Source organism: Phalacrocorax aristotelis, chromosome 1 (genome assembly GCF_949628215.1).
Source record: "Phalacrocorax aristotelis chromosome 1, bGulAri2.1, whole genome shotgun sequence".
Lineage (NCBI taxonomy): Eukaryota > Metazoa > Chordata > Aves > Suliformes > Phalacrocoracidae > Phalacrocorax > Phalacrocorax aristotelis.
The window spans coordinates 113494918-113506963 of NC_134276.1; the positions used below are offsets into that span (position 1 = coordinate 113494918).

Sequence of the window (12046 nt, forward strand, 5' to 3'; positions counted from 1 at the left end):
CTGGTTCACACAGAAATATAGCAAAAAAGGAATGCTTCAATACACTTCCTTCCCTTCTGCAATAATTCTGTCTTAAAATAATATTATTCATAAAAAGAGTTAATTTCTCATGTGATTGGAGGAGAAAATTTCAAATGGACAGAAAAAAGCAATAACAGCAGAGGTTTGCCCTGTGTGTCTGTAGACTGTTAGAGGAATTCATAAGCTGTTCTTATATTGAGAAAAACAAAACAAACCAAACCAAACAACCTAGCTTTGGTTTAAGAAAGAAACATAACATTGTGAATTTAGCTCCACAGTTACGCAAAAAGATGCAACTCTGTAGGATCAGTACTTTTTAATATATGCAGATTAGAGACATTCTAATAAAAACACTACAGAAAAAATTCTAATCTATAAAAAACCTTTTTTACTACTGGAATAATATAATTGTTACACTCTGTTATTAGGACTGCTTAAGAGTTCTGGCTTCCAGATGCCTGAAATCAAAATTATATCTATTTAAATTATGCAGCATCAATGACAAAGTTCTAGCTCTATGCTAAGCACAGCACAACCTGTGATGAACTACCTGTAAGGTTTGGACATTTTCTCTGCAGGATGAAGCTCTACAACACAAAACCTGTAATGCAGTGTCATTAGGTTCTCTTCCTTCTGTCCAGATAGATATTGACTTATTTATACTTTCTTTTTTTTAAGAAATAAATTCTACAGAACAATTGATCAACTTATTTCCTGTGTCCTTGTTTTCTCACCTTCATCTTGTATCTTCTTCACCTCAGCTGCAGAGTTAGAAAAGGTATGCATTTTACCTGTTTTATATTAATAATAAATACATATCTGCTATTGGTGATCTGCTCACAACTGAGCCTTATAGCCACTGTTTCTTTTAATTAAAATACTTTCTTCCCTTGGCACAAGGCAGTGGATAGCCTAAGGCAACAACATCTCAGAAAACAAATAGTTCCCACCTCAGATATCATTTAGAAAAAATTGATTTTAACGTGACCTGGAGGATTTTCTTAGGCTGTAAACTGATTAACTAAAGCTGGATTCTTTAGCCAAAAATGCCTCCTGTCTCTGAGTTCCAACACCATGACATGATAAAATAACCAATAGCCTTAAAACCCCCTGTAAACTAAGCTTCTGGAAATCAAAGTGTTGCAAGCTGGGTCTGTCCTTGGTATTTGAAAACCTTGGCTTAGAAAACTTTTCTTTTGTATTGAAATTGTACACTTCATTCTGATACTTAAGAAACCTTTTCATTTCTGTATACACTGTTTTTGTCACATCAGTACTACTAGAAAACTATTCAGAGTAAAATTTCTTGTTATTCGACAGTAGTATACGAGATAGAACAGCTACACATGTTCCTTCTTATCCAAAAGGCTAAATGAAGTACTGCAGGTTAGATTGTCTTTCACAGCAACAATTTTTCCACTAATTTCAGTAGAGTTGGAGTAATTAAGAGAAAAGAAGAGGAATAAGTGTGCGAACAGTTGGAGTCAAAGACGGATTAAAGCAAGAAACAGTAAAAATGGATGTTACCTAAAAAATGCAAACAAATTAAACATAATGGTGTCTGTTCTTGATGGAACATGACAGCAGATGACATTCGGTAGGTGTTCTCATAGTCCAGGAGGACAGCCTGCATACTCTGGTCTATTTTTATGACCTACATGATCATATAAATATAATTTATCAAAATCATTCATTCACAAACACGAATCAGGGGTAACTCCAAACACAAAGAAATGTTGCAATGCAATGCGTCAATCAAAAAAAGTAAATCTAGCTAAAAACTATCACACTTTAAATAATATCAATTTTGATATGCATAAGGAGACTTAAAGTCCGCCCTGGAATAGCCTATGAAAGAAGTGTGGAAAATGCAGTAAAGCTTATATGTAAAAGACTGTAGGTGAGTTTGCATTAATCATGGAAGGTTTCATAGTTCAAGCTGTATTCTCTCCTTTGCAAACGCTTGTACTTTTTCTGTTATTACCTTACAATTGTGTCAGGACTTTCTGTATCAGCATAGCCTGAACTCATCAGTAGCTAAGCTTGTTACGGATAATCTTATTTATTCTACCACCTCTCTGCAAGATAATCACATTATGGTTTTCTCAAGGGCTTATCACCTTGAATCCACCCAGGACCTGAAATGCACAGAGAGGGAGAAAGAGATGTACAGATGTATGAACAACTTCGCTAAAGTTCTTTTTTCTTTATGCTTAGAACGATTGTATCAAGACTCAAAATTATTACTGCATATATTAAATCTTTCAGAAGAATAGAATTAATTGGCATAAAAATTAAATATAAATGTTATGAATAACACTTTTGATAAGGAATGAGCATTTACATTTTCTATTAGGAAGTCTAAAATGGAGTATAGTATATTAAAAAAATATTCTTATCTGTAATGCGTTAACGATAATTCCAAAGAGTACAAATATGATTTCTGTAGAAAGATCAAGACAATAATTGCCTTTCAATAAGGCACAATATAAAAGGGATACTTTCCTCCAGCCTTTTAATAATTTTTTAATGGAAAATTGAATTCATTTGTTGAATTACTGAATACTAGACATTGAAAGGAACTTAACAAAGCCCTGGTAGACATTTTGGACAATGCCCAAATATTTGAAGAGGCAGAATTATCTATTATTTCATCACTTGGACTTCTAATTTAGATCGAATTAAATGCTTTTAAGTACTGCACATAAAACAATCTTCCACTGGCCAAGAAATGTATTGTGTTCCTATTTATAGAATCAAATATTATGCAAAGAAGTATATGGATAATCATTATGAATTTATCAGACTTTTTCAAATGCATACCGTATAAAGGTGTCAGAGCTTGTCCCTTAATATGTTCAGGCAATACTTACTTCACAAACCTAGTCCAAATTAATTTTCTTCCAGGGGATACCTAGTATCCATTAGGGCTTCCCTTTTAAGATGGACTTTGACCCTTTCAGTTACTTGAACCGATATGATGACTAAATCAGTAAAATTAAGCAACTGCTCTCTCTCTTTGTTATGTTTACAGAGTAATTTTCCTCTCACTTTTGTTTATTAAGACAATCTTAAATACCTCAATCTAGCTGCCCACAGTTCAACATGTCCATGTTTTTGTAAGCTGCCAGTCAACGGAAGTTCTGTGAAACAGGGGACCGAGTTCTGTCTTCAGAAATAGTGATGCATTATCAGAAATTTGGTGTCCCTGTAGGCAGAACAGGGACAAATAAATGCTAGAAGCTTTTTAATAAATGCTAGAAGCTTTTTATTTGGCTGTAGTCTTGTGTGACTCACACGGGTATTAGTTTGTATTAATAAGTGCCAAATACTTCTTCATTCCCTTGTATGTAACTCCTCCTTAGATAAGCACAAATGTTAGCACACCCTGTGCAGTATGGAAGGTGATTATGTATGAAGTGCTATTTTGAATTTTAAGTGGATCCCTCTGCATGGAGTACAACATGCTGTGCAAACTAAAAAGATTTGAGTGTTTGATTTTGACTTAATTTCTCTTTTCCACAGAGAAGAGTTTTCACTGTTGGGAAAAGAAGGTACTTGCATGTCTTGAATCAGAAACAAAATCAAGTTACAGAATTTTTCAAAAGATTTTTGTGCTTCAGATATAATTCTTTTAAATGGTTATTTTCATAGTGTTCTCTTATGAAAGAGCTCTGCTATGATATATGGCAGAAAAAAACGTACAATAATGAAATAAGATTGTTAGGATTTACTTTTTTCCCTAAACATTTCCAGACATAAAAAAGTATCTAAAAATTCACCATAAAACACATTTATAAAGGTAGAATACTTATTCAATTAAGCTAACATGAATGGGACCAGTAAAACAGTATGTTAGAGTCAACCAGTCAAAGCTATGAGATACAAGTGTAGCCTTAATTCACCCTCCCCGTGCACATGCATTATTAGGTTTTAATTTCATATTTACATTTGCTCATTGTATTTTCCACAGAACCCCCACCTCATTTACAATTTGTTGGAAGGGGTGTAACCACTGGTTAAAGGGGTGGTCTAGGAACCAGTCCTGTTCGTAAGGCAGTTTAATATATCTCCCTGGAAATCCCTACAATAGAATTACACAACATTTAGTTCTCCAAATAACCTTTCTGGATTAGAAAGCAAAGTAGGGCAGATGATGGCTAACTGGCCAGCCAAGCAAATTAGTTTACGTGTTTGCATTGTGTAATCTGATTGTAAACACCTAGAGAAGTGGGGGATGATGATAAAAGGAAAATTGTGGAGACTGGGGACAATACAGAAAATGGAGGCCAGGGAAAATTGGGTGCTTGGTAGAGATCAGGACGATGTGGAAATTTAGGAAGCCTGAGGGCTGCACAGCAGGGGGAACTACCTGGTGTAAGGAAATGAGTACTACCAGACTGAAAGATGGGAGTTATGAGGAAATTGGTAAAGAATATTTTGAATTCTGCTGCTGTATTTTAGCTATGACTCGATTGCTTGTAGATGTTTTAGCTGGATTATTCACTAACTGTGCCATGGACTCAGAGATAACTGCTCATAACTCAGTCCTGCTCAGCATGTTCAGTCCCAAGGGACCAGCAACAGAACTGAGGTGGTGGCCTCAAGCATGGCATGGAGCAGTATTTCTTAACACTGAAGTGTCCTAATTAATTCTTTATGGTCTCTGTGCATCTCAGCTTACTAAAATTATGAAGGGGTTTTTCTTTATTTGGTGGACTCCTGGCCCTTGTTAGCCCAAGCAGGGGAGAGCTGATCCATCATCAAATCTTTACATTTACAACCAGATGCTGAACAGTTTATTGGAGAAAAATGTCGCTGACCCCCCTGCCCCTCCCCTGTGTACAGAAATCAGTGCTCCCACATCCAGGTTACTGAACTTTTAAAATGAGGCTGATGACTTTCATATAGTACACTCTGTGAGAAGAGGAAAAGTTAGCGTCTTTGAGAAGATGGATGTTGGCTTTTCATCATAAGAGATTTCCTTTCTAGACTTCACTACCGAGAAAAGAAAATGGTGGTAAAAAGAGCTAACCTGCTTCTCCAGCTTCTCTCCCTTTTACAGTATCTCACCAATTTTCCTTTATGAACTAGAAAGTCTGAAGTGACTTCGAGGATTTTAAAAGAATCTTCCATATTCTCTGTTTCACTGTTGAAAGCTCTTTTTCCCAGATCTCAACTTTATGCTTAGCAGTAAGAATCTCTGACATAATTCCAGGAAATAAAGTCTATGTTATTATTTTCACCTAGTAACAGTCATAAATCCTACCATACTCTCCACCATGCATCAGACCTCACTGTGACCTCCTGCTGGTCTGATATGACTTGGTGCTATAAAGGCAAACAACCATTAGCATGGCTCAGAGCTAAACTACAGCAATGGTTTCCTTTACTTGGCTCCATGTCTGCTTACTTTGATTTAAACAGACCGGTTAAAACCAAGCAGTGTTTCAGGCCCCTGGTTCTTCTATTTAAGAATGTTGCTTCTTCTAGTCAGTATATCCAATACTTAAGTAGCTTCTTTTAACAACTGATCTGTTGTCTCTTTCTGTGAGAGGGTAAAATCCGCTGCAAATGTAAAAGTTAGTAATATATTGCAGGCAGTTTGCCCTTGTACCAATGTCTGGACTGTTTATTTTGAGTCCAACATTCTCTCAGCTGCCTTTTATTTAGAGGCTATTTCTAATTTTTTCCATACTGTAATCTAAATTAACACAAATATCAAATACTCTCACTCAGTGTATTTTGCTTACATGCTGGTACGATTCTGAAGATAATATAGAAGGCTCAACATAATTAGAAATAAAATGGTCTACTGTCACTTAAACACTTGAGCTAAAAAGAAATTTATAAAATAAGAAGGGTAACTTTGACACACATTTTAATGTATGGTATTCTAGTATTTCAGATTTTTTACCTGAATATACGCTTTTGTATTACAAAGGCCAGAACTTCTGCCAGTGTGAATAATATTAATTCCCATACTGTGGGCATATGATTTATTGGACCTAAAAGTCTATGCTTAAGAATTCAGATGATTCTTTAGCAAAATTCAGAAGGCTTCATTTTTCTTGCTTCCAGTAATAGATGTAGATTTTTTTTTTAAATTTGGCTACGCATGTGGCTGACATGTCTTCTCTGCAAATATACATACTCATCAGTGTTTACAGGAAATCGCAGGGAAGACCAGTTAAAATAAACATCACTATGTTAAACTCCAACTTCTGGCACCCGCTACCAAAAGTATCCATGGAGTATTTCTTTGGCAATCGCAGGAAACAACTGCAGTGGCTGAGCAAGAATACACCAAAGTAAAATCAGTTAGACGCTTCAAATATTTCTGTCCTCTCATGCAGAAAACAGAGATTCCTGGCTCCTTTATGTAAATATTGTCACATAAAAGCAAACAATATGGATCATAGTTTATTCTAGAAGCTGTGAATTTCTAATGGATTCTGTCTAATAGAAAGAAAAATCCTCCTTTGCTTCTCTCTTTCCTTCAGACACCTTTGCATATCAGCTCTAACGCATGTCACATCCAACCTTGTAAGGTTACATACCCAGGTTTCAACATGATCAATCATCCCGCATACTCTTGCAAACTCTGTGTCACCTGAATACCCACTACCTAAATGAAACAAATGAAATTCCCAGGCTGCTGTTAAGGTGGACCTTCCTCTGGGGCTGCCACGTGTACTGGTGGAGTCTGTGTGACTCTCTCGCTTAAGACTGTGGGCTCTTAAGGAAGGAATCGTGCCTTTCCTTCCCATCTTCATACAGAATTTAATACACTATCAATGCTTGATACATAATTAATAGCAGCATTAATTAATTAAATAGCTTGACTCTTTAATTTTGGTATGCTCAATAGATAGATAGAATGCTTTGATTGGTCACCTTGGACAGACGATGAGTGAGTACTGTTTCTACTCTGCATGTTTCCATGATCTGTCAAGACTGCCAACAGTTTTTCTCATCTTCAGAATTGGAAGTGCTTAGAGAAGTGCATTTAATGCTGATCTAGTTGATTCACTATTAAACAAACAGCAGAAAGTATTCCTGTACTAGCATACAAATGAAAAATATCTCCTTTTCATATTTTTAGTCTTAACTGTGCCACACTCTTTCTCAACAATGGAAATTTTGCTTGGTAAACAATCACATTGTTTCTATGTGCCTGTCTGCAAGGTACTCAGGGCATTATTTACTGATACTGCATGGTTTGACTAAAAAGGCAAAAATCAAACCCTATGAAAAAAATCCAAGACAGGTGACTAAGATTTAATATAAGAGATCTCAATAGCCTTCAGTATTTCTTAAATTTCCACCCAGTAGCAGGCTGAAATTTTCACCTAACAGCTAGGTTTTCATGCACATGACTACACGTGTCAAAGCACACCAGCATGAAATATAAGAACGAATCATCCCTCAAGAGCACTATGGCTCAGTGATGGATGCGGAAGAAACCTGAGTGATTTTTGGCTGTGATCCTTGCTGCCTTGGGATAATATTTCACAATCTCTTCTCCCTGGTTCCACTACTCAATGCCTACTTCAGTTACAAAACACTGGTTTAAGGACTATATGTTACTGATCACATCTATGGCATATGACAACATGGCTCTATATGCTCCCCAGGGGTCAGAGGAAACAGTGCATAAATAAATTATTCAACCCTAATAATAAAATATTATCCATATAGCTTTAAAAATATTACAGTAAATGAAAGATCAGCATCTGACAGAATTTGATAACAGGCTCAAAACTAGCTTACGGTCATATTAGGAAAGTGTTTAGTATGCATTAAAGGGTTTACCATCAAGGATTATGCCTTTTTTCTACTTTGATCCACTAGTGGTTTATTGTATTTGAGCTTTTCATTCTCTATGTTTTAGCTGTCTGTTAATCTGCTGCTAAGGTCTACTGGATGACTGGGCTAACAAGACTCAAGGCATTAGCGTGTGAGTTGCTAGCCCACCCAGTGGTGTTTTCGAAGGTGTGTTACACGAGGTTTTAAATATTTTGTCTGTCTTGCAGTTTCTCTGTTAAATATTTTTCTTACTATAGGCAACCAGATAAAGGGAGGTGAAACCGCATCAAGAAGAAATCTTTCACTAGTATTTTTTTAATGATAACTTCACGTTTCACCAGAAACAAGGTGCTCAGAGACATATTTTACTCTGTGAAATTTTTACTTTTTTGACAATCAAGTGTTCTGAACTACCTGGAGAGTTGCAAAAGCTTTTTAGGCTTCATTTCAAAAAAAGGCCAATACAATAAAACTAGAACATAATTCATGTTGCTTATTAAAGACTGTTTATTGAAGGCTGAGAGTTTATTTCTTTATATTGTCAGAGAGAGAAAACTTGAAGACTGAAGAGATCTGCAAACAAACTAATAACAAATTGCAACTCAGACTAAGCCAGAAACATTTGCCATGTTTCAATATTTTTTTTTCAACAAATTCCAGCAAGTCACAACCACTCACTCAAATCATTCAACATCAGTCACTAGGGTATAAAAATATACTAGTCAAAATTTTCTTGACGTCTATTACAGTGGTTCACAGATTGAAGCGGCATCAATGAAAACTACAACCGAAGTCATAATTTGCACAGCCCCCTAGGATAGGTCCTTAACTAGTATAAGCCTACCTAATACTGCTCACCAAAATGGGCACAGGCCAGTTTACAGCTGTGAGAGATCAGGCCACTGACTTCAAAAGACTAAGGAGTTTATTTGGAATTCTGTGATTTGGGGTATTGTTTACAAGCAAGCCTAGCACTTACGAAAAGTACTCTGGTTTGTTCTGTAACTTACTGTTTATCTTCTGCCAGGATGTAAATTTTATATAAAAAGTCTTTAGTACAAAGCCCTAATAGCAAAAATCCATGTATCATTTAGCATGTCTCATTCACAGAGGTAGTGCATTTACTGTATTAAGATAACCTTTTAAGGAATTACCCAATTACAAAAATTGAATGAAGGAAAAACAAATCTCTGGCACTTCAATCTAATTGTAACAGAAAACGTTATGTTAACTGCTGATCCACAGAGAAATCCAAAACCAGCAAGAGGAAAATATTACCACTCAATAAAAGTCCTGGCAACTTCCCACTGAGACCTGAAACACAATATGTACCCATCAAACAATCACTAACTTATTGGATCGTTAGGTAAAAGCCAGAGTCATTTGTAGAGAGTGCTGCTCTCCTTAAAGCTGAAATATATCCTGGTGCAATAAATAAAGCAGGCACAAATAATTCCACATAATGGCAATTATTGGGAATAACAAATATTAGGAAGGAATCTGCTAAACTTTCTTGTTTTCAGCAGATTCACTGTGAAGTTAACTTTTCTTTTTTATTATGCTTAAGAAATTTTACCCATCCAAACAATGTCACTTTTCTACTTTTACAAGCACAGAAACCACAAGGTTTTCATTCCAAGGACATGACATTCAAATCTCTCTCAGTGGAACTGGAAGAATGGAGATGGAGAGTAAAATGACACCTGATAATGCTCTTGCAAATAACTTCTATTTCATAAATGTACAAATAATTGCAATGGTTTTCTCTTCTTTTTTTCTCTCTGTTTTTTTAAGTTGTTCTTTTCAGTCGTGTGTCCCCCATCCCCCCCACTTAAACTACCACTACTACTATTAATCACCCTTCCAGGAAGCCTTCTGACTTTACTCCACTCATATCTTCTGGAGTCCCTTGCCCTTCCCTCCAGTCTCCTTTATAACAACTTAGTACATCACACAACAATTCTGTTTCTACCTCCTTATGTAGCAAATCTTTTCCCATTATTTGTCATCAAATCTCCCTTCCTGAATAATCCCTCAGCTCAGTTTCATGCCCCTCTTCTCATGCCTTTTCTTGCAAGTCTCCTTTACCCTCTCTTCCACCTCTGTCCTTTTCTCCTTGCTGTTCATGACTGGGAGGCGAAGATAACCTCTGCACTGGCCTAAGGAAGATAATCCCTGAAAATCCTCTCCAAAAGAAAACACATATTCCAACAAACCAAACAGAATCTCAATGGAGAGAAAAGTGCCCTTTCCACTTAGACTTACAAATTTTTTTCCTTAAAATTCTTATGAAGTTCCTGCTGGATATTTGCATTAAAAGAAAACTTCATGGTGGAGAAACTGTAAGAACTAGATTATTCAAGAATTGGTGACTGAGAGTGAATGAGGAGGTGTAAAATTACCCCGGCTTCTATAGTGCACCATCTAAGCCAGCTGCTAAAACAGTCATAGATATATTGACAGCTGGGGACGTATGACAGTTTATGCCAGCTAAAGAACTACCCCTGTATTTGGAATGAAAAAAAAACCTATAATCCCACACAAGCCCTATTTGAAGACAATGTCAAATAATGAACTTATTTCCAACAGCATTCACTCATGCAGAGCCAGGAATATAGAAATTTTAGCTGCAAGCAATTAACATTTTGTATATTTTTTTCTTCTCAGAGAACAACCGAATGTGGTGCTGTTACATAGCTCTCATTTAACCACCGTTTTTAACATGTATTTGCGTAGTTTCTTACTTAACAGAATATATGGAATGAAAATACTGCCTTGCATATATTTACTTTCTTTTGATAGCAAAATCTATTTGTTGTTCAACCCTCTAGCACTCGTAAACTCTTTGAAAGCCATAAGGCACCAGTGACACATAAGCTATAACTTTATAGCATTTGTAATTAATTAGACTTGCAGGACTTGGACACCAAAAGAACACGGAAATGTGCAATATTTTAGTTAACTGTCAACTGGACCATCAGTATGCATTAACTGTGGGTATAATTCTGTGCTACTTTATGTTTTGTCTTTTGCACAATGCCCTATTCAACAAAACCCTGTCACTTTGAAATGATGACATACCCACAGTCTTCTTTCACTTAATGTCGGGGAAAATGTGTTCATCATCTCATTCTGGATGAAGAGGTTGATGGGACATGGGGCAGAATGATAGATTACTTGCATAAGAATCCTTTTGTGGGATAATTCTCTTGATCTAAGTTACAGTGGTTGCATTCATGTGCTTAAGAGGAGGTGGGTTTCAGAGAACGGGAAAAGGGGTTTGAGCAAGGTCTCTTCCGTATTTCTGAATCTGGTGGCATGCACAGCTCAGACTCAGAGGCAGCTGGACAGCAATGTAATTTGGATGCAAATTTTTCTTTTTTGACTTATTTTGTTGTTGTTTGGGTCAAGAAATCAAAGAGACCACCACTTGAAATAATCTGGGGAAATACTGATTTAACATCTTTATCCAGAATATGCTAAAAAAATATTTTTTTGTGAAGTATTTGAGGAGATGTTAAGTACACCTGGAGATGCAGAAAATTCAGGATTTTAAGAAAAAACACTGTTTTAAAAAAAAATCTGCTTTCCCACACACAAAATGAAATCCTGCCACTCAGTATTCCTTACATAAAGTTTAAGGGTTTTAACCTGGAATACGATTGTCGGATAACATTGTAATATTATTATCATCAACGTCACAATTTTACTCACTGTTTCAAACAGCTTTTTTGTTGTTACTTAGACAAAATCAACACTGCCTCCTACATTTCAAAGATTAAGCAAGGATGGAAATGTCGGATCTTAAAGGTACCTATTTTTAATGGGCTAAGTGTAGTTTTCAGTCCCATTTCTGCCTGCTTTCACCTCCTTGTTGGGCAGTACTATCTTTATAACGTACTCAGTTACACTGTAAGGGCATTCTCTAGGTGTTTCAGCCTAAAGCCTAGTGGCTTTTGTTTGAAATGTGATAGAAGGTCTGTGTCCCAGCACTTCCTGTAGTTGTTATGGGGTGGCGAGGATGCTCAGCACCCAGCAGAGCTGCATATAAAAAAATTTCTCTGGCATGCCGTGGTTCTGGGTCTCCAGCAAGGAGATCAATAGACAAGAATATTGCAGGATCTTTGTCTTGGGAAAAAGAAAAAAAATCACATAAGCAGAATCAATGGCAATGTAATATGGATGGCATTTCATGTGACCAGGGACAGGAATAAGA

The 12046-nt window shown here is 36.3% G+C and overlaps 1 long non-coding RNA gene across 7 annotated transcripts in view; it reads right to left on the reverse strand.

Annotated features, from left to right (window-relative positions):
- The window catches only part of LOC142061318 (uncharacterized), a 92548-nt gene that overhangs the window by 74831 nt on the left and 5671 nt on the right, over positions 1–12046 (reverse strand). The window lies entirely within an intron of this gene.